This window comes from Macaca thibetana, chromosome 1, assembly GCF_024542745.1.
Source record: "Macaca thibetana thibetana isolate TM-01 chromosome 1, ASM2454274v1, whole genome shotgun sequence".
NCBI classification, from domain to species: Eukaryota; Metazoa; Chordata; class Mammalia; order Primates; family Cercopithecidae; genus Macaca; species Macaca thibetana.
Genome location: NC_065578.1, coordinates 83,404,839 through 83,429,018, shown reverse-complemented (window position 1 = coordinate 83,429,018; position 24,180 = coordinate 83,404,839). Strand labels below are relative to the sequence as shown.

The window sequence follows — 24,180 nt, the reverse complement described above, 5'->3', positions numbered from 1 at the left end:
GCATTGATCTTTGTCCAAATGGAATGACCAAGGCAGAAAATGAAACCTGTCTTGATATTGATGAATGTAAAGATGGGACCCATCAGTGCAGATATAACCAGATATGTGAGAATACAAGAGGCAGCTATTGTTGTGTATGCCCAAGAGGTTATCGGTCTCAAGGAGTTGGAAGCCCCTGAATGGATACTGATAAATGTGAAAATACAGATGCCTGCCAGCATGAGTGTAAGAATACCTTTGGAAGTTATCAGTGCATCTGCCCACCTGGCTATTAACTCACACTCAGTGGAAAGACATGCCAAGATAACGATGAGTGCCTGGAGCAGAATGTACACTGTGGGCCCAATCGCATGTGCTTCAACATGAGAGGAAGTTACCAGTGCATCAGTACACCCTGTCCACCCAACTACCAACATGATCCTGTTTCAGGGTTCTGCCTCAAGAACTGTCCACCCAATGATTTGGAATGTGCCTTGAGTCCATATGCTTTGGAATACAAACTCATCTCCCTCCCATGTGGAATAGCCACCAATCAAGTTTTAATCCGGCTGGTTGCATACACGCAGGATGGAGTGATGCATCCCAGAACAACTTTTCTCATGGTAGATGAGGAACAGACTGTCCCTTTTGCCTTGAGGGATGAAAAGGAGTGGTGTATACAACACAACCACTATGAGAAGCAGAGACCTACCACATGAGGGTCTGAGCCTCATCCTACAGTGCCAATGGGACCACTGAGTATCAGACCACATTCATAGTTTATACAGCTGTGTCTGCCTATCCATACTAAGGAACTCTCCAAAGCCTATTCCACATATTTAAACCACATTAATCATGGCAATCAAGCACCCTTTCAGATTACCGTCTCTTGAACAGTTGCAATCTTGGCAACTTGAAAATGGTGCTACACTCTGTTTTGTGTGCCCTCCTTGGTACTTCTGAGGTGTTTTCATGATCCCACCATGGTCATATCTTGAAGTATGGTCTGGAAAAGTCCCTTATTATTTTATTTATTACATTGGAGCAGTTATTTCCCAAAGATTATTCTGAACATCTAACAGGACATATCAGGTTTTTAGTTGTGTAGTACCTAAGATCATTTTTCTGAAAGCCAAACCAAACAACAAAAAACAAAAACAACTGATTCAAAGTCAAATAGAATTTTTGAGCATTTGACTATTTTCAGAATCATAAAATTAGTTACTAAGTATTTTGATCAAAGTTTATAAAATAACTTATGGAGATTTTTGTAAGTATTGATACATTTTAATAGGAGTTACCTATTTTCATTTTAAGGAGAAAAACACCACTCATTTTTAAAAATATAGTACAGCTACTAGAAGTCTTGTTTGATCAGTGATTTTGTGAGATCAGCTGAACTACTTATGATAAAAATTTTAAAAAATCGCTTTGCCCTCATGACAGTTGTTCATGGCATGGAACTTTAACATTTTAATATAAACTTTCATCCAGTTATGTTCATAACTTTTACATTCCAGAATTTTTTTTTAATTTTCCTGTCAATTAAAACAATTTTTAAAGATACCAGTGGGACGTTTGTTTTATTAAAAATCTCGTATGTTCAAATTAACATAAATGTTAAATGTCAATCCACTGTACATGGTGGTAATAGACTAAGAAATTACCAAGATGTATTCTATTTTTATGAAATGTATATATATTGCCCTAGTGTACATTTTCTATATAATATCTTGATGGACCCTTTTACAAAATTATTTTATTAAAAAACAATATTACACTAAACAATGTTTTATTAGATTGGCGCACAAGTAATTGTGGTTTTCACCATTACTTTCAATGGCAAAAACCTCTATTACTTTTGTACCAACCTAATATATTGTGCATTGCTACTATATATTATTTTTATATATTACTTTTGCTAAACTCAGTTTTAGGAGACTTTCTTTTTGTAGATTTCTTGGCATTTTCTATGTAGGCAGTCATGTCATCTTTCAACAGAAACTATTTATTTCTAATCTGTATGCCTTTTATTTATTTGTCTTGTCTTATTGCGTTGGTCAAGAATTACAGTGCAGTGTTGAACAAGAGTGGTAAGAGTGAACATCCTTGCCTTATTCCAAGTCTTAGGAAGAAAGCATTCAGTTTTTCATCATTAACTACTACAATGTTAGCTGTAGACACTGTTGTGTAGATGCCCCTTATTGAGATTTTTCTTTTTATTCCTGGGTTAGCGGAGAGTTATCTTAGAAGGATGCTGAATTTTACTTAATGCGTTTTCAGCATTTGTTGATAAAACCATGTGGTTTTACCTTTTTAGTCTACTAATGTGGTGGGTTGCACAGATTAATTTTCAAATATTGAACCAACCTTGAATTATCAGAATGAACACCTTTTGGTCTTGGTGTAATATTCCTTGTATATATTGCTGGATTCAACTTACTAATATTTTATTGAGGATTTTTGCGTTTGTGTTCATAAAGATATATTGTTTGGTAGTTTTATTTTCATGGGCCATCTTTGCATGATTTTGGTAGCAGGTTAAGATTGGCTTCATAAAATAAGTTGAGAAGTATCCTGTCTTATATTTTTCCAGAAGAAACTGTGAGAATTGGTATTTCTTCCTTAAATGTTTTGTAGTTTTCCCAGAACTATCTGGGACAGTGTTTTTCTTTCTTTTTTATTTTTTTTTTTGAAGATTACAAATACTAATACAATGTCTTCAATAGACATAGTATTATTGAGTTATCAATTTCATCTCGAACGAATATTGGTAGTTTGTGTCTTTCAAGAAATAGTCTATTTCAACTTTCAAGAAATGGTCATTTCAAATGGTCAATTTCAAGAAATGGTCTAAGTTGTCAACTTTATGTGAATAAAGTTGTTTCTAATATCCCCTTAGTACTCTTTTAATGCCTGTGGCATTTATACAACATTACATTATTTATTTTGTTGGTCACATTATTCCACTTTGACCATGGGAATTTCCATCAATTTTCTCCTATGTCCCTTTGATATGCCTCCATCATTGTGTATGTGTGCATGCATACATACATGTGTATGTGTGTGAGCACTTCCTTACTTTCTAGCACTACAAGATGCCCCATGCTCACTTTGTGTATTTCCTGCCCCAGCCCTAGAATCAGGCATTTCTCCAAGGAGCCTTAGTTCCTTTTATTGGAGAATGGTCTTAGAAATCAAGATCTGGGAAGTGGGTACATTCATCCACTGGGGTGTTATTGCTTCTAGGCCCTCTTTTCTGAGAGCAAGGAAATATATGTGTATACTAACATTTGCATATTCCCTTATCTATAAGTATTTCCATATGTAACTGTGTCTATAAGCAAAGCATAAGTTCATTCTGGTTTCCAGCTCTAATGCATTACTACACGATTTCTTCTAGCTGCCTCCCTTTGCTTATCTGTAAATCCTACTCCCATAGAGAGAAACCTGGCTCCCACCACCCACCATCAACTTATTTACTTGTTCAATTTCAGTATATACATATAGAAATATCAGAATTGTTAACCTGGTAGGTAGGTTAACAACTTTATTCCCATGGAAAACAACTTTATCAACTAGAGTACAGTACTCCTTTGCCTCCAGTCTTACAGACTTCAGTTATTTTCAAGGTAACTTAAGTCAACACATTTTATCTCCATTTGCTTCAGTAGGTTGTTTCATACATTTGTACTACAGTTAGATTATTTTTGCATCTCCTGCATTTCATCCTGAGATCCATCAACCTTCTAAATGAGGTTTTTTAAAGTTTGTATACATTAAGATTTGCTCTTTGTGCTGTAAACGCTGTGGGTTTGGACAAATGCATAATGCCATGTATCCAATAATTTTACAACCCTAATTAATCCCTTGTGTTTCCCTGAACCTTGGCACCCAATGATATTTTTTACCATTGCTGAGTTTTGCCTTTTCCAGAATGTCATATAATTGCAATCATAAAGTATACAGACTTTTCAGTGTTTTTATCACTCAGTAATATGTATTTAAAATTTATCCATGTCTTTTCATGGCTTTATAGCTCTTTTATATAATTCAATAATATTTGATCATATGAATGTATTAGTCTGTTTTCATGCTGCTATAAAGAACTGTTCGAGACTGCGTAATTTATAGAGGAAACGGGTTTGATTGACTCAGTTCAGCATGGCTGGGAAGGCCTCAGGAAACTTACAATCAGCGCAGAAGGTGAAAAGGAAACAAGGCACCTTCTTCACAAGGCAGCAGGAAGGAGAAGTGCCAAGCAAATCGGGGAAGAGCCCCTAATAAAAAGATCAGATTTCATGAGAACTCACTATCATGAGTACAGCATGGGGAAAACCACCTCCATGATTCAATTACCTCCACCTGGTTTCTCCTTTGACACATGGCGATTATGGGGATTACAATTCATGATGAGATTTGAATGGTGAAACAAAGCCTAGCCATATCAATGGATATATCACAGTTTGTTTATCCATTCACCTACTGAAGGACATTTTGGTTGCTCCCAGTTTTTGGCAATTATGAATGAAGCTATAATGTGCAGTTTTCATGTGCAGGTTTTCGTGTGGATATTGTTTTTAAATCGGTTAAATACCTACAAGTGTGATTGCTAGATTGTGTGGTAAAACTATACTTGATTTTTCAACAAATTGCCAAACTGTCTTCCAAAGTGGTTGTGCCATTTTTGTTACCACCAGCAATGAAAAAGAGTTTATGTTGCTCTGCATCTTGTCACATTGGCAGTCAGAGTGTGAGTGTGCGTGTGTGTGTGTGTGGCTTTAGCCATTCTAGTAAGTGTACAGTGGTATCTCATTGTTTTTAATTTGCAATTTGACAAATAATATTGAATATATTTTCATATGCTTATTTGACATCTATATCTTTAATAAGATGGCTGTGCAGATTTTTGTCTACTTTTCATTGGGTTGTTTGTTATCTTAGAATTGATATTTATTTCATATATTTCACCAATGACTTCATCTGGTCCTGATTATTAATTATATTATATTAATTATAATATTAATTATATTAAATTATTAATTATAATTTTTAAATAATTCATTCAATTTATAAAATCTATAGAAGCATTCAGATACATTGACACTTATGTAAGTTTTGATAGTTTGTAGGAATTGGTCCATTTCATTTATCAAATTTTGGGGCATAAAGTTTTTCACAGTATTCCTTTATCTTTTTAATGCCCAAGGATGCTTCAGTGAAGATCCAGCTTTCATTTCTGATATTGGTAATTTCTATCTTCTTTTATTCTTCCTTACCCTGGCTAGAATTTTATCAATTTTACTGATTTTTTTTCAAATAACTTTTAGTTTTGTTGACTTTATTGATTTCCATTTCAATAATTTCTGCTCTACTTTTTATTATTTCTTTTATTTTGCTTGCATTGGGCTTAAATTGCTCGTTTCTCTAGTTTTCTAAGGTAGAACTTTTTGTTACTGATTTTAGATCTTTCTTCTTTTCTAGAATCTGCATTTAAGGCTATAAATTTTCCCCTAAGCACTGCTTTTACCAAATTGCAAAAAATTTGATAAATTGTACTCTGATTATCATTTAGCTTAAAATATTTAAAAATTCCTCTGGAGGCTTCTTCGACCCATGTGTTATTTAGAAATATGTTCTTTAACTAATTTCCAGCTTTCTTCCTGTTACTGATTCCTAGTTTAATTCCACTATGGTCTAAGAACATACTTTGCATGATTACTATCTTAAAAGATTTATTAAAATTACAGCCAAGAATGTGGTCTATCTTGGTAAAAGCTGAAGAAAAAAAAATGTATATTTTGCTAATGTTAAATGGAGCATTTAATGAATGCTAATTACATCAAATTGATAGTGCTGTTCAGGTCAATTACGTACTTACACTGATTTTTTGCCTGCTTAATCTATATCAATAATTGAAAGAGGAGTGTTGAAGTCTTCAACTGTAATAGTGGAGTTGGCTGTTTTTCCTTTCACTTCTGTCAGCTTTTGCTTCACGTATTTCGATACTTTGTTGTTAAGTTCATATATTCAGGATTGATAAGTCTTTTTGGAGAATTGACTGTATGCAATGCTCCCCCGACCTTTTTAAATCCCTGATTTTTATTGCTCTGAAATTTGTTTTCTCTGAAATGTATATAGCTACTTTAGCTTCCTTTTGGTTAGTGATTATATGGTATATCTTTCTCCGTCTCTCTCCTTTTCACCTTACCTATTCTTTATATTTAAAGTGAGCTTCTTACAGACAATGCATAGCTTGCTTTAAAAAATCATAAAAGAAAAAATGAAGGTAAAATAAGTATTTATTCCCCACTGATCTAAAAGAAACTTTTAAAGTAACAATAGTAACAAAATACTGGGTGAAAATTTCAGTATGGACAAGGAAAATGAATAACTGCCATATCATAAGAGATGGGACAAAGTCTTGCTTTTCTAAAATGAGCTTCGTTTTTATCCACTCTGAACTGTCTTTTAATGGATGTTTACAACATTCACATTTAAAGTGACTACTGACATAGTCATATTAATATCCACCTAGTTTGTAACTGTTTCTAACGGTTGACTTTATTCTTTCTTCCCCATCCTATTTGTCCTCCTCTTCTGGTTTTAAATGAACATTTTATATGATTCTATTTAATCGTGTCTCTTAACATTTCAGCTATACCTCTTTGTAGAATTTTTTTTTAGTGGTTGTCCCACAGTTTGCAGTATTCATTTTTAACTAATCTAAGTCCACCTTCAAATAGAACACTATACTGTTTTCTTTGCAGTACATGTACTTTGTAACAGAGTATTCCCAAATACTTTCTACCATCTCTTATAACATTGCAGTCATTCATTTCCCTTGTCCATATGGTATTATTGGTAAGAACAGGAGGCAGAAAAATTCTAGGCAGAAAAGGGCGGGGTCCCTGGCTAAGGCCCCACCCTCAAGCCTGGAAGCATGGCCCAAAGTGAGAACATACATTCCTGTTTTCCCACTTGAATGTTGCCTTTTCCAAAACCACCCATGGCCAGCCCTGTGCCAAATCCTGTATCCATAAAATGCCCTGACCCAGCTGGCAGAGGAGAAGCAGCCAAATGTGGAGAGGAGAAACAGCAGCTGAAAGTTGGAGAGAAGCCGCTTGACTTCAGAGGGATGGCTTGACAGTGGGACTTCAGAGAAGAGTCTGGTCGGAGAGACTTCAAGGGGAGAATACTTTCCCACTCCATCCCCATTGCAGCTCCCTTTCCCGCTGAGAGGCACTTCCATCAACAATAAAATTCCCCACACTTACTATCCTTCAATTCATTCATCCAACCTAATCTTTCAAGGCTATCACACTCTCTGACCTTGTGAAAAAGCAAAGGGTACACTGACCTGTTAAACACGTAAGCCATCCATGGACGGCAAAGTCAAAAGAGTGCTGACTGTAACACTACTTCTGGGGCTTTGAAGAGTTGCAGGTACTCCCTCACTAGATGCTGCCATGGCCCGCATGGAGTTTGGCTCCTGCCAGTGTCCAGAAGCACTCCTCTTGGCTCCTGCACTGGCTCAGCTGTGCCCCTCCTCCTGCAAGGGGTAGAGTGCAGCAGATCTGAGCGAGTGAAGCCAAGTGATGCCAAGTGAAGCTGGCCAAAGCAGCCAACTACCTCCAGCACCAGCACTCCAGTTCCCCCCCACCCCACCACAAAGGTGTCAGGGAAAACTTCCTGTTTCATTATCACCCAGTACGTTGTACCTACTGTTACTTTAAACAGTTTCTTTTAGATTAATGAGGAATAAGAAAAATAAAAGATTCTTATTTTACCTTCATCTTTTTTCTTTTATCATTATTTTCCTTTCTTTATGTAGATATGAGTTTCAGGTCTGTTGGCAATGAATAACCTTAGTATTTGTTTGAGAAGGTATTTATTTTATTTGTCCTTCAGTTTTGAAGGTTAACTTCACAGATATGTAATTATAGGTCAGTGGGTATTTTTTTCTTTCAACTTTTAAAATATTTTGCTCCACTCTCTTCTTGCTTGCATGGTGATAAGAAGTCTGCATAATTATTATTCTGTTCTTCTATAGGTATGTTTTTATTTTCCCTTCCATGCTCTTGCTTCTTTCAAGATTTTTTCTTAGTTTTTGGTTTTCTGCAGTTTGAATATAATGTGCATAGTTTAGTTACTTTATCATTCATTCTGCTTGATATTTTTTGAGGTTCCTGGATCTGTATTTTAAAGTCTGTCATTGGTTTTGTAACATTCTTGGCCATTATTACTTCACATATTTCTTCTTTCTTCTTCTTCTGGTATTCCAATGATAGATAAATTATATACCTTTTAAAAATGTCCCACCATTCTTGGATTCTCTGTTTCTGTTTTCTCATTATTTTTTCTCTTTATATTTCACTTTAGGGAGTTCCCATTGACCTATCTTCAGTCTCACTGATTCTTTCCCCAGCAGTGCCCATTCCATTGATAAGTCTATCAATGGCATTCATTTCTGTTATAGTGTTTTTTATGCCTAGCATTTCCTTTTGATCTTTTCTTAGTGTCTCTCTGTTTATGTATCTCATGTGCTCCTACATGATGTCTACTTTTTCCATTAGGGCCATTAACATATTTATCATGGTTATTTTATATTCCTTAGCTGATAATTTGCATATCTGTAACATCTGAGTCTGGTTCTGATTCTTGCTTTATCTCTACAGACTGTTTTTTCTTGCCTTTAGGTGTGCCTTCTAATTTTTTTTGTTGTTGTTGAAAGTTCACCTTGTTGCACTGAGTAATAAGAACAAAGGTAAACTTATGATGTGGATTTATTAATCTGGCCAAGAGGTAAGCTGTGTTTAATGTCTGCTATAGATGTCAGAAACTTCAAGTTCCTCTAGTATCCTTATGTTTGTCTCATCCATTGACTTTGAGCTTGTCTCAGTACTTGTCCTCAGAAAAGAGTCCATCCTTGCAGCTCTTCCAGCTGAAATGCATTGTTATTATACCAGAGCTCTGTTGGTATGATAGTAAGGTATAGGGAATGAAAACCAGTTTATAATTTTAGGATTAAACCTTCATTTTTCACTTTGCCTATTTTCTCTGAGCTGTGATCTTCATGGGCATTTCTCCAGTGGTATACATTCTCCCCCACTGAAAGTGACACAGGAAGGCTAGAGGGAGCTGAAGTGGGAGAAATCCCCTCCCCAAACCAGGACAGGGGTCTAATAATATATTTTCCCCTAAAGAGTAGACCTTCGTTGGAGAATACTCTGGGTGTATTTCATAATGATTACCCTTCCTCCCTCTGCAAAAACTACAAGGAGACCTTTTCCAGGATCTTCATGAGAATATGAAGTATCTGATTTTTGTGGGAAGTCAGGGACCCCAAACAGAGGGACCTGCTGAGGCCATGACAGAAGAACATAAATTGTGAAGATTTCATGGACATTTATTAGTTCCCCAAATTAATACTTTTATAATTTCTTTTTTTTTTTTTTTTTTTTTTTGAGACGGAGTCTCGCTCTGTCGCCCAGGCTGGAGTGCAGTGGTGCGATCTCGGCTCACTGCAAGCTCCGCCTCCCGGGTTCACGCCATTCTCCTGCCTCAGCCTCCCGAGTAGCTGGGACTACAGGCACCCACAACCGCGCCCAGCTAATTTTTTGTATTTTTAATAGAGATGGGGTTTCACCGTGGTCTTGATCTCCTGACCTTGTGATCCGCCCGCCTCGGCCTCCCAAAGTGCTGGGATTACAGGCGTGAGCCACCGCGCCCGGCCTACTTTTATAATTTCTTACGCCTGTCTTTACTACAATCTCTGAACATAAATTGTGAAAATTTCATGGACATTTATCACTTCCCCAATCAATACTCTTGTGATTTCCTATGCCTGTCTTAACTTTAATTTCTTAATCCCATCATCTTCGTAAGCTGAGGCTGGATGTCGCCTCAGGACCCTGTGATGATTGCATTAACTGCACAAAGTGTTCGTAAAGCATGTGTGTTTAAATGATATGAAATCTGGGCACCTTGAAAAAAGAACAGGATAACAGCGATGTTCAGGGAACAAGGAAGATAACCATTGGGCCTGACTGCCTGAGGGGCCGGGCAGAGCAGAGTCATATTTCTCTTCTTACAAAAGCAAATAGGAGAAATAGCGCTGAATTCTTTTTCTCAGCAAGGAACAGCCCTGAGAAAGAGAATGCATTCCTAGGGGGAGGTCTCTAAAATGGCCACTCTAGGAATGTCTGTCTTTCACGGTTGCAGATAAGGGATGAAATAAGCCCCAGTCTCCTGTAGTGCCCCCAGGCCAATTAGGATGAGGAAATTCCTGCCTAGTAAATTTTAATCAGACCGGTTGTCTGGTCTCAAACCCTGTCTCCTGATAAGATGTTATCAATGACAATGCATGCCCAGTGGGACATGAAACTTCATACAATTCTAATTTCACCCTGGTCCTGTGATCTAACTCTGCCCCCATTTGCCTTGTGATATTTTATTGCCCTGTGAAGCATGTGATCTCCTAGACCCACACCCTATTTGTACATTCCCTCCCTTCTGAAATCCATAATAAAAACTTGCTGGTTTTGTGGCTTGGGGGGCATCATGGAACCTGCTGACATATGATGTCTCCCCCGGACACCCAGCTTTAAAATTTCTCTCTTTTGTACTCTTTCCCTTTATTTCTCAGACCGGCCGACACTTAGGGAAAGCAGAAAAGAACCTACGTTGAAATATCGGGGGCTGGTTCCCCCAATACCTGATAAAATACCTGGAAGCAAAACCCATGAAAGTGTGGGGGCCTCCCTAAGACTGCTGCTCCCAGAGGTGTCACACTCCCATGTTAGTACACACTCAGCCTCCAGCAATTTGTCGAAAGTATCATTTAAATGTTCCCGCCAATTTATGGCTCCAGTGGCTTTGGCTCTAGGTAAGCAGATCTCTGCCATGAGTCTCTGGATTTGCTTTTCTCTCCAGATTTCAGGCTAGTGGTTGCCCTGCAATCTCAGTTCTCTGATTGGGGGGGGGGGGGCGGTGGGAAAAAGAAAACACTGATTCTCAGTTTTTTAGCTTTATCTTGTAAGAATGCTAGTGGTAAATTCTAGGTTCTTTATATGTCAGTGCTGAAAATGAAGTCTCTTCTCTCTGTTTTTCATTCCCATTTCTCATTCTCTGCCTTGTTTTGAATTACTTGAACATCTGCATATTTGCACAGTTGCTTTCTTTCCTTTTTTGATGTTGTTCTAGAGATTTCAATATATGTACTTCATTTTTCAAAGTCTACTTAGAATTATTATTATTATTATTTTTCGAGATGGAGTTTTGCTCTTGTTGCCCAGGCTGGAGTGCAGTGGTGCCATCTCGGCTCACTGCAACCTCTGCCTCCCGGGTTCAACCAATTCTCCTGCCTCAGCTCCTGAGTAGCTGGGATTTCAGGCATGCACCACCAATGCCCAGCTAATTTTGTATTTTTAGTAAAGAGGGGGTTTCTCCATGTTGGTCAGGCTGGTCTCAAACTCCTGACCTCAGGTGATCTGCCTGCCTCGGCCTCCAAAAGTGCTGGGATTACAGGCGTGAGCCACCACACATGGCTAGAATTAAAATTTTATCACTTCAAGGGTAATTTATAAACCTTACAGACATTTGGTTCTTTAAATTTGTCTCCTTCATACTGTTAGTTGTTTCCAACCTACATACATTGGAAACCCCAGCAGACAATATTGTAACTTTTTATTTCTACCATTATACATATCTTAATGAACTTAAGAGGAGAAAAAACAATCTATTATATTTATCCAGATATGCATTATTTTTGTTGCTTTTCCTTCCTTCATGAAGTTCCAAGTTTCTCTTTGGTATCACTTCTTTTCTGTTTAAATAACTTTTCTTAGCATTTCTTTTAAAGCAGCACTGCTGTTGATGAATTATCTCTTTGGTTTCCAGTAATTTAGTTATATCTTTGTATGTGGTTTTCGTGGCATTCACTAAGCTTCTTCAATCTGTAAATTTATGTCAGTTGCCAAATTTGAGAAGTTTTCAGCCATTACATATTCAATTTTTAAAAAATTTCTGCAGCAATCTCTTTCCTCTCCTACTGTGATTTCAAAGACCTATAGGGTTAGACATTTTTATATTGTTCTACAGATTCTTAAGGCTCTTTTCCCTTTATTAAACAAATGTTTTCCTGTTGTTTACAATAGACAATTTCTTCTGATCTTCTGTTCTACTTCACTGACTCTTTTCTGGGTCGTTTCTATTCTTTCTCATAATTTGAGGTACTCGTTTGGTCACTGTTGCTATTGCCACTGACACAGGAGAGCAGTTTTAGGAGTGTATCTTGTCTCAAAGCAGGACCAGAAAACAAATAAACAAATGGAATTTCATTCATTTTTTTCCTTGTCACTGGGGATTTCCTTACAGGGTCTCTCATTAGAGAAAGAGTTTCTCTTGGAGCATTTTCTGTCTGAATCCACTGTACAGTTCTGGAATTTGGACTGCCTTGAGTCTAAGCTGGAGGATGTAGGAAGAAATTCTTAAAAGTAGGAAATTCACTACTGTATTTGTCTCCTTTCAAGTTTTGGTTTCCCTTTCCAATCTTCCTGCTATATTTACTTTTCAAAGTCTTTCCACAGCTACTTTATGTATTCTGTTCAGAATCTTTTTTTTTGGCATAATCAGTGGGAGGAATATAGTGATGTGCATATACTTACTCCATGTTAACTGGAACTAGAATCTAATCTCATCACTTCTGATTTTAATAATTTAATAATAGATTTAGAAATAAAAAATGCAAAAGATAAAGTTTGACTTTCAATATGCTTCACCTTAATCTCAGTATAAAATTAACATACATTTCTCTAAGTAAATCCACAGTAAAGTTGTAGTACTTTTGTCACAGTACTTTATGAGACAAAAAGTTACATGCATACATTTCTTTTAAAAATGTAATTTTATACAAAATTTCATGATTACTACTATCAAGTATGGTGCCATTATTAATATGAAATTGATTCACACTTGGCAAACGGATATATTTTCAATTATATAAACAAATTTTCACAATCACACCATATTTTTTATCCTTGGACCCACCAGAATACCTAAAATTATAATAGTAATATATATATCTCAAAGTAAACTAAAAAAGTTTATAATTGTGCTGAATATTAAGCATTAAGTTAACACAATATGTGAAAACAATGATATTATTATTCAATATAAAAAGAAATGGAAATTTATTTAATCTCACAATTCTAATGTAAGAATATTCAATTGCTCAAAACATATGTTGTACTTGAAAGGTAAATATTCTCTAATTTTTCTTACAGGAATTCAAATTGCTTTTATTCATATGTTTGAGTCTATAGTACACTGTCCAATGTTATAGTCACTAGTGACACATGGTTATGCAAATTAAAACTAAATAAAATTAAAAATTTAGTTCCTCAGTCACATGAGCCATGATTTCAAGTGTTCAACAGCCATATGTAGCTAAATGGCCACCTTTTAGACAGTGCCAACATCAAACATTTCCATAATCACAGAAAATTACATGGGCAAAACTGGGCAACAGGAACACACATAATGCTGACAGATATACCACTTTTTAAACTAATCAGTTACCTCTATAATCTCTGGTTTCCTCTTCTGCTGAACGAGATCATCAATAACTTCCCTGACTATATCACTAGTTTTGTGTGTGGCTCAACTAAGAGAATATACATGAAACTGCTTTGTAAACTGTATTACATTAATACATCTGATTAATAACTATATGACTATTATTTATTTAAAGACTATTATTTATTTAAACAACCAAACTGTTCAAACAAGATTTTTAAAAACTATTCTGTTGTAATATTTGAGCATGAAAGTGGTGGGTATGCCATAACAATCAATTTCTGCAATCAATAGAATGCTATAGACCCAAATGAACAATTCCAGTGAAATCAAGACAATATTGTTCTTCAACATGAAAGCTGTCAGTTCTATGTGTCCTATACTGTCTAAAAACCTTGTATGTTAAAACATCTTTTTTTTTAAACTGTGCTTTTTTGCAGCTAAGGTGCATACATTACAGAAATAATTCTAAACAACATGGTGGAACCCAGTGTCCACTAAAAATACAAAAATTAGCTGGGCGTGGTGGTGGGCGCCTGTAATCCCAGCTACTCAGGAGGCTGAGGTAGGAGAATCGCTTGAACCTGGGAGGTGAAGGTTACAGTGAGCCGAGATCATGCCATTGCACTCCAGCCTGGGTGACAACAGTGAAACTCCGTCTCAAAAAAAAAAAAAAAAGAAAGAAAGAATTTTTTTTTAGACTGGAATAGACTGGAATCTGAGCAACCCTGAGCAAAGCCTCTTTATTTTTTACAAAATGTAAAATGTGGCTAATTGGCTTTCTTTAAATAAAAAATTCCCACTAAGTACATATTAATCCTTAAAATAATTTTATGATTTAAATATAGGAAATATTATAGTTTCTTCAAAACACAAAATACATTCACTGGAAGTACTTAGAAAATAAAGTAGTAAATATCAAGTTAGGAAAACAGTAAATATAGTCAATTGAATGTGTTAGCAAAATAACTTTTCAAAAGTCAGAGTCCAACAGAAAATAAGAACTATATGTATTGTCTATAGCTATCAAATATAAGAAAAAGAAAAAACAAACAAAATTCATATTTATCTCACAGACACAGTAAAATAGCTCAGTAATGTGCCAGGAATAATTAGACTTTTATGGCAGATGATTAATTGTTTTGAACTCATGCTGTTTATCTAATTAAACTATTAGTAATACCAGCAGGTAAATTAACTTTATACTTCTTTTCTGGAAAGATAGATATTTAATATTGACACAGTTGAGCAACCCTCCTGCAGAGCTGAATACACAAGTATTTTTGTTTTCAATTTTTGTTCTTCTTTCCAACAAAGAAATGCTTTAGCTCAATGTCGTACAGGTAATTTTAAGGAGCAGGGGAAAATTAGGATGCTTATTAATGATAAGCTTAAATCACATACAGCTATTTTAAGATTTTATTTGATAGATTACTATCTTATGATTGTTCAATTTAGCAGATAATTCTACTCTTTGGTCTTCCTCCCTATTTATCTTCATCTTATGTACAAATGTACATTTTCTATAATGTATTTCAGGTAACATACACAGCTGTCAAGACCTGAAGTATAAAGAAAATAGGAACTTATAGAAAGATGGAAGAAGAGTATACCAAGCAGATGAAGCTGGGAATTAAAGACCCAGATATAGGAATAAGGCAAAAACAGTATGACTACCAGAAAGAGAATGGATTCAGGAATTTTCTGTGTAGGTGGAAGGTAAGAATGGAAACACAAAAAAATAGTTAAGGACTACTGTAAAAGCCCAGGCAAGAGATGATGGACACCTGAACTGAGGTTGTGGTAGGAAAGAAAAATAGACAGATTTCATACATATTTTTGAAAAACAGGGAGATTTGATGATTCATTGAAGCTAAAAATAAAAGTAATCAAAGATAATTCCTGTATTTTTTTGGTTTGAGCATGTGGGTAAGTAGTGATGCCAGTTATTATTAAGTTGGGGAAGGGTGAGGAAGTGATATAGACAGGAGGCAGGGAAATACTGGGTAGAAGAGGGCAGACCCCAAAGAGGGCCACATTCTCAAGCCTGGACCTGCAGTCCAAAGTAAGAACATGTATTCCTGTTTTCCTGCCCAAATTTGCCTTTTCCAAAACCACGTTGGCTGGCCCCACCTCCTCATCCTGTGCCCATAAAAACCACAAGCTCCACCAGCAGAGTGGTAGAGTGGCAGAGAAGAGAAGAGAAGCAGCAAAAGGACATAAAAGAGAAGCAGCTTGACTTCAGAGGAACAGCTTGACAGTGGGACTTCACAGAAGAGCTCGTCAGGGGATGCCAGAACTCCAGGGGAAGATCACCTTCCCACTCCATTCCCTTTCCAGCTCCCCATCCTGCTGAGAGCCACTTCTACTGCTCAATAAAATCCTCCACATTCACCACCCTTCAATTCATTCATGTGACCTTATTCTTTCTGGATGCCAGACAAGTACTCGGGTACCAAGAGGGCGGGTGCAAAAGGCTGTCACCCTGATCCTCCATTGATCTGTTAAAACACTTAAGTTGTCTGCGGGTGGCAAAGCTAAATGAGCACATTGTAACACATGCCCTCTAGGACTCTGGAGGTCACAGGTTCCCCGCCCCTCCCTGCTTCCCACCCCCCCTGGGAAGCTGCTAGGGGACTGCACAGGATTCTACTCCTGTGGATGTCCAGAAGAACTTGTCTCAGTCCCTGCACCCACTCACCTGCATGCTCCCCTTCCCATGAGAGGCTGAGAGCTGCAAGCTGAGTAAACAAATCAATCCCTTTGTGAGTCCCGTGAAGGGGTCAAGGGAACTATCCCATTTGGAAGGAAGGGGCTGGAGGGGTGTTGTAATAAAACATTCTATTGGACATATTAAATTTGAGATGCTTACTAGACATTCAAATGGAGATTTCAAAAAGATAGCTGAATATGAGCCTGAAACACATCACTGCCTTCTAAATTTTATTTTAATCATATGCATATCTGTTAACAACTAGTTTATATTTCTGGTTGTATTAGGGAAGAAAGATGGTTTAAATTTTCTTTAACTATTAAGTAGATCCTCCTCTTAATTGTGACTGAGTCTTGAAATGCATACCAAAGGTCATAGGCTGTCTGTCCTTCCTCTTCTTTCTAAACTCTCAGTGGATTTCTGATAAGCAGAATGCTCCCCCTATTAATTCCATCTACTACCTAGAAACTGTGGGTATGTTTCAATATATGCCTAACTGGACTTTGTGAATGTAATTAAGGCTACTAATTAGTGACTAAATAGATTCTCCTGGATTACTTAGGTGGGCCCAATCTAAAAACATTTGCTCTTGAAAGCAGAGAACCTTGTCCAGCTAGGAGCAGAAGAGAGCCATGGCAAGATGTCACGAGATGCCACGTGTGAAAAGGATCAACACACCATTACTGGCTCTGAGATAAAGTAGAAGCACCAGAGAGAGGGCTCTAAGAGCTAAGGGAGCCCCCTAGATGACAGTCAACAAAGAAACAGAGACCTTAGTCCTATAACCATAAGGTACTGGATTCTGCCAGAAATATGGATCAGCTCGGAAGTAAATTCTTCCTCAGAAACTCCAGATAAGAGCCTGCCAGAATTCTGACCTACAGAACAGTGAGATAATAAATGGGTGTTATTTCAAGCCACTACATTTACAGTATTTTATCATAGCAATAATAGAAAATTAACATAAGACTTAAATGTAAAAAGGTGATGGGGATGAGGAAAGTGGATTGTATTTCCAGAGTCCTAAAATGTATGAAATATGGACATGTGAAACTCCTAGTCATGGTTGATGCGGGCACTGTCTCCCTTTAATACTTAGGGCCTTTCGTGTTGATGAGAAAATTTCATTGATCTATTAACGCCCTAGCCAAGACTATGGCCAGGCAGTCCCATAACTAAATCTCCACAGATGGGCTTTCTAAATACCTGAAATGTGAAGATGAAACTTCTCCCCTCAACCACCACTACCACCACAGAAATGGTGCAGGGCATGGGATAGTCACTCCTTTCACTCGCATGAGAACCTCAAGAGCATTGATAAGGGCAAACTTCGAACCTCAGACATTTACTTGACTGCCAGTGTAGTTGCCCTGACTGCACAGCATAAGGAGGGGAAGGTAGGGGCTATAGACAGCAACATTACAAATGTTCAGTTTTAAAAAACACATATTTCCCCTTCACCCATAATTACTACGATAGAAACCCAATTTTCACCATTCAAATAATAACCTGACAACCTCACTCTTCAGGTAATGTGTAAAAAAGCATTCTGGATACGAAAGACTGTAAAGTTGTACTAATACAAAATGTAAAAAACTTCAGGTAAACCAGTAGTCAAAAATCATGCATAGAAGTTCCATTTACGCAAGATGACTTTCTCCTAGCTAACTCCTACTTGTTAATCAAAGCTTAGTTCAATGTTATTTCTTCTCTTCTAGTTCCTAAAATATATTAACACCCACATTATTGTACTGACCACATTGTAGTAATTACATGTTTATACTTCTAACTCTGTGAGCTTCTCAAATCATTTCTTACCAGAATCTAACACAATGATGATCACACAGTATGCATTCAATACATGTTTTTGAATTGATTAATTTCTTCAAGATACCATAGCTCTTTTATGAGACAGCTTTAGGTATCTAAAAGATGAGTCACAGACAGAAATAGAGGCCCTTCATTAGGACCCACTATATCACATGTATTTCTACACTACTTTCGGGAGCTATGCATTTCCAGTCTTCAATTTCTCTCTTTTGATTTAATATTATTGAGTGTAAAAATGTTAAGAAAATACAAAGCTTACTGCCTAGAATATTTTGGAATTCATTTATATTAGACTATGTAATATATTCTACATGTTGTAAGATTGACTATAACAATGCTAACTTATTATATGTCAGGTATCATTCTAAGTGTTTTACATGAAGTAAATAAGGCATTTATTCCTCACAACAATCTACCTTTACATTGGATATTATTATCCCATTTTCCAGAGGGACAAAGAGGTTAAGTGTGTTGCAAAAGGTCACAAATTGCAACATTCTATAGAGTTCTACTTTATTTTCTCTATCCCTCTCCAAGAAGTTTATGAAACCAATTTTAAATGAATTACATTTCCAAAAGTTTTAAGCCTTCCCAATTTTTTTAAAATAAATGGCAATATATAGAAGTGTCACGAAACTAGAGGTTTAAAATTACTAAGATTTTGTTAGTACTCTGCTGTTGTACATATGGTTTCTCTTTTGTTTTAGAACTCTGGTAAGTGATTACTGAACCCAACATTAGCTTCTCTATAAGGAACTGGTGCTGATTTCAGTAACTTTCATTTCTATATCACTCTTCAAGTAACTTTCTTATGGTGATTCTGATAAATAGCTAACAAAGTTGATATAGTTTTAATATCAAGTAATATCTGAAGAAACTTTAATATTGCAGAAAAGTCAAAATTAACTACAACTCCATACTCTGGGAGAAACAATCTCATACATCACTATGTGGTATCCTATTCCAATAAATTCTAACACATTTTAGAACTACAAAATAAATGTGAGCCTGAGGCACTAGAACTACATTATAGCTTAAACTGACACTGTTTGAAATCACCCAGGCCCCAAATGTATGGTCTGCTGCCAACCATGGCAGAACAGTTACATGACACTTACCTCACAGTATTACAAGCTATGAAGTCAGCCAGAAGGTGGCAGAATGGGGCCATTTAGGCTTCACATACATACCAGAAAAATCTTTTATTGTCATTACCTTAAATTTTGGCAATATAAGATAAACACAATTTTAGGTTCTTATACAAATAAAAGTGTAATGTATTAGAAATATGCAATAACATCATTTTATTTATATAAATCAAACTATAAAATTCTCACATAAACTGCCATATCAGAAACTAATACCCATTTTCCCTCTCTCATAAATCTATTTATACAACCCATGAAAAAACTAAGTCTTCCAAAGTTCCCCCATATAATTCCAAAACGTCCTTTCAATTCACTAACAATTTAATGGAAAAATACTAGTAACTATTATATTACATTATATTTAATTTGGTAAGTTCAATCATAATTATATAATGGCAAGGTAAAATCTTTTATAAAATCTCATATAACTTTTAAGAAAACAATTGTTCTTATATTGGATTTAATGGAGTTTACACACTATGACTTAATATATGGCATATTAGCCATATTATTCTTCTATTACATTTGACTGCTTACAATGGATCTGTTTATCTCTGCATTCCTGGTACCTATCACAGGACTTAGAACACATAAATCCTCAATTGAGAAACACTTGCTCAATTGAGTATAAGATTTCAAAGAGAAAACTGAAGGCCGAAAGCAATTAAGCAGACAGCTAAAACACCAATCTGTATTAACATGGTTATTTTTATTTTTCCATCAAGTGACCAGCCTTCCCAAATGAAAAACAAAACCACCTACAGAAATGAGATTTTAAAGCCAGATCTGCCAACATTAGCCTATTTACATCAGAGGGAGAGGTTGAAGAGTGCTGGACAGAATTGTTTTGGAGAATTGTTATGAGGTATGCAACACATTTAGGGAAGGAGGTCACCCTTACCTCAAATCAGTTGAGGGGCTTCAAGGGAACTACTCAGAGACTTAACATGTACCCTATCCACTAGGGTTTATAAGAGTTAGGGGCTGTTTTGGGGGACTCACCAAATGTACAAAATGTAAAGGTACTAAATGGTAGATAAAAACCACCTCTGCACAGTGGCAGAGTGAAAAGAGTTGTGTTGTCAGGGGGCTCAACTTGGAATAGCAAGGAAAATACATTTATGTCCTATAGACCGCAGAAAAGAGAGTGTGGGCAAGGGAATCATAAGTGGCCAGCCAGAGGAGAGGCCTTCTCTCACAAAGGGAACTGAAATCTGAGGGCCACAGCAGGTTTACTTTGAAGCTAACAGAGATTAAATTTCAGGACCTCTCAAGTGCAGGCGACCCTTCTAATACCCTGGGAGAGATCCTAGCATTGGGTTTGCAAGAACACATGCTTTTGTAAGATTTGCAAAAGTAAGATATTTTAATAGCAATTGGTTGAGATTGCTTTCTCTTTTCTCTCCAACTTCCCCTTCTTCATACTTTCCATTATGTCAGGTGCTAATGGAGTGGAGCCAGGCATTTTACAGATCTGGATAAGGGAAAGTTGAGGTGGTAATGTACAGTTTTAGCTACAACTGGCAAGAAGCTTGGGGATTTTTCAATTAAAAAGTAAAAAATGACAGACTCATGATTTGAATGTGTTACATATATAATGTATATGAATATATATGTATAATATATGAATGTATATGAGTACCTCCTTTTTCATCTTCAAATTTATGTATTAAAAAACCAAGATAAATTTAGAAGAAACATAATGAAATATGAAACAGATTATAAAGATGAGACATAAAATCAATTAAAAAGTTCCTATATAGTAAAGTGAATTCAAGTTATTTTGTATAACCAATACACTAAATTATGAAAAAAGGAAAAATTACAAATAGAAATAACAAATAGGCATGTTGTTTCATAATATAATTAATGAAGATATTATGAGCATGTTAGAAAAGATGTTTAAGTCTCTTGGCAATTGACACAAAATAGTAACAATAACAAAGATACATAAAATTCGTGATAGCTAGTACAAGAACATTAAAGATAAACTATTAGTGAATATTGTTACTTCAAAAATTACCTAAGATCAAGATTTGAAAAGTCCTGAAATCTTGTAGCTCATATACAAAAGAAACTTCTCAGGAACCATTACATGGTGTTTCTTCAACCATAAAAAACAAGTATCTGGGAACCAGAAGGTGGATGTGGGAGTGGTAGATATCACCACCCTATTTCACTGAATCTATGACTATCAATTATAAAAATCATCATTATATCATGTACCACTAATAAAAAAAAAGAAAAAACTACAGTAATTAAACTATGAGATACTTTGTCAGTCATAAATTTTCCCTATTGAGAGAACTATTTTTGATTTATTTAGATATAACTTTTTAATATCACTCTTATACACATACAAAGTGAAAAAAAAATTTAATTTGTTAAGAAATGCCTAAAATGCTTTCATATTCATAGTCTGACTCTTCCAGGCTATTTTTTGATGCACAGTCATTATTGTGTGTTTTTACACAATTATCGTTCTTTATGATATCAAAAATATTGGTACAGTATTTCTTGAGGTACTCTACTACCATCTCCTATATTTTCTTCCAACCTGCTGATACTCATTTTCATGTTTGTGCATGCATAGACAATAACGAGCACATCACAAGAATTGCCTGACTGATGCCATCATTTTAGGAAGTATCCTAATTTCGAATACACGAAAATGTGAGACAAAAGTATGTATGTTAAAAGTAATGAACTATAGTATCATAAGTTAACCATTTGAAAATTTTCTACTTCTTGTCTCTGTAACTTTGGACTCTAACAGTTGAGAAATTTTAATACCCTTAGAAGTACTCTTCAAGAAATATGAATTTAGAAGTACTCTTCAAGTATGGGAAGTAGAAGTACCTGTAACAATTAATCCCTTGAACCAGAAGTTTAGAGTGCCAGCTGGGTATTCTGGTCACATTTCACTGAAAAATACAGGCCAGAAAGGAAAGTTATTTCTGTTTGGGTGATTAATCCTGGTTATTACTGAGACATAAAGTTGTGTTATAGACAGAGGCAGAGTACCTTCTTGTAATTTGCATATTGAGTATAAAAACAGAGAAGACTTCAGTATTCCAATATAGGAAAAACTACCAAGGTCTCAGTTATTCAAGAATGATGGTCTAAACTACTACCCTGAAAAAGAACCCCTTCTACACTTACATGCTGGTAAGTGGGAAATTTACAGCAACTTCAGAACAGAACAAGGACTATAGCAGCTACCCATAAATGCCACCTTGCTATGCTATATATGTTCCTTTCTGTTTCAATCAGTTTGAATAGGGTCTCTGCTTCTTGCAACTGAAAGAAACTCATTAAATACATATTCCAAAAATAAGAATATTTCTTAGATTATCCTACTTTTGATATATATGTCAACTTTATATACTTTTGGTATATAAACTCACCTCTAAGAGCTGCTAGGTAACAACAGAAGTGACTTCCCACCTTCCTCAACTGAAGAAGTAAATATTATTATAAGTGATCCTTAAGTTCCCTCTGTTAACAAGCAGAGTCCTAGGTTTTCCTACCACAGTCACTGATGCTGTGTTTCAAAGGTCAGTGTCCTTGGTGGGGAGCTGTTGTTTCACTCTTTCTGCTGTGCTCAGGTTTGCAATGCCATTCCCAGGCTTTCTTCTTCACTTTAAGCTTTATATCAGGTAACCAAAGAGAATGATGGCTGTTTTCTATTTGTTTCTTAGATTTTTTTCTTTTGTTACTCTTATTCCCAGCACCCATAAATACTATTATTGATATTTTGGAATATTTGCTTCAAGTCCATATTTCTGTCTGTAATATTAAAATGTATATATTTTGAATATATTATCTATTTGAAAGTTAGAAAATTACAAATAATGGGATTTGGGTACAAGATGGCTGAGTAGAGATGTGAGACACCTGCTCTCTCCAGAAAGAAGAACCACAATTATGAATAGATAATCATACCATGAATAGAACATCTAGGAAAGAATGCTAGAGTACAATGGAGAACACACAGGGAACATTTGAGGCACAGAAGGAAAAGGAAGCAAGTAGCCAAGTTGGTCAAGATTGGCTGGGAGCCTAGAAGGGCTCCATATTACAGGGACAGCGTAAGTGACAGAACTTTAGCAGTTCACATCTCTGCCACGGACTGCTGTGAAGTAAACCTCAGTAGAACTCCTCTACCAACAGGAACGCTGAAACTAGCATGGTTGCTGAATTGGAGATTATGTGAAGGCATTACAACAGACAAGGAATTCATGCTGGCTCACTCACACCCACCTAGGGATGAACAGCTGCAGCAAGGTGCCATTTTGAGAGCACAGCCATCACGGGAAGTTTTGCCGCAACAAATGTCTATTATCAAAAAAGTAGAAAGATTACAAATTAACATATAATAATATACCTCAAGAAAATAGAAAAGCAAGAACAAATTAAACCCCAAATTAGCTGAAGAAAAGAAACAAAGAGCAGAAGTAAATGAAATAGAGGCTTTAAAAACAACATAAAGGATCAACAGAAGTTTAGTTCTTTGAAAAGGTAAACAAAATTGATAAACTGCTAGCCACAGTAACCAAGAAAAGATACAAACAAACAAAATCAGAAATGAAAAAGCAGACATTACAACTGATATCACAAAAATACTAAAGATCATCAGAGACTATTATGAACAACTAAATGCTGACAAACTGGAAAACCTAGAGAAAATGGATAAATTCCTGGAAACATACAACTTACTAACATGAAATCAGGAGGAAATAGAAAATCTGAATAGTTCAATAACAAGGAGAGAGATTCAATCAGTAATAAAAAGTATCTCAATAAAGAAAAGACAAAGACTGGATGGATTTACAGCTGAATTCTACCAAATGTACAAAGGATAACTAATACCAATCTTCCTGAAGCTATTCCTAAAGATCGAAGAGGAAGAAACTCTCTCTAACTCATTCT

At 35.9% G+C, this 24,180-nt stretch overlaps 1 protein-coding gene across 1 annotated transcript in view; it reads right to left on the bottom strand.

Annotated features, from left to right (window-relative positions):
* PRKACB (protein kinase cAMP-activated catalytic subunit beta) overlaps positions 1-24,180 on the bottom strand; it is a 165,620-nt gene that overhangs the window by 97,400 nt on the left and 44,040 nt on the right. The gene's annotated exons all lie outside the window — the stretch shown is intronic.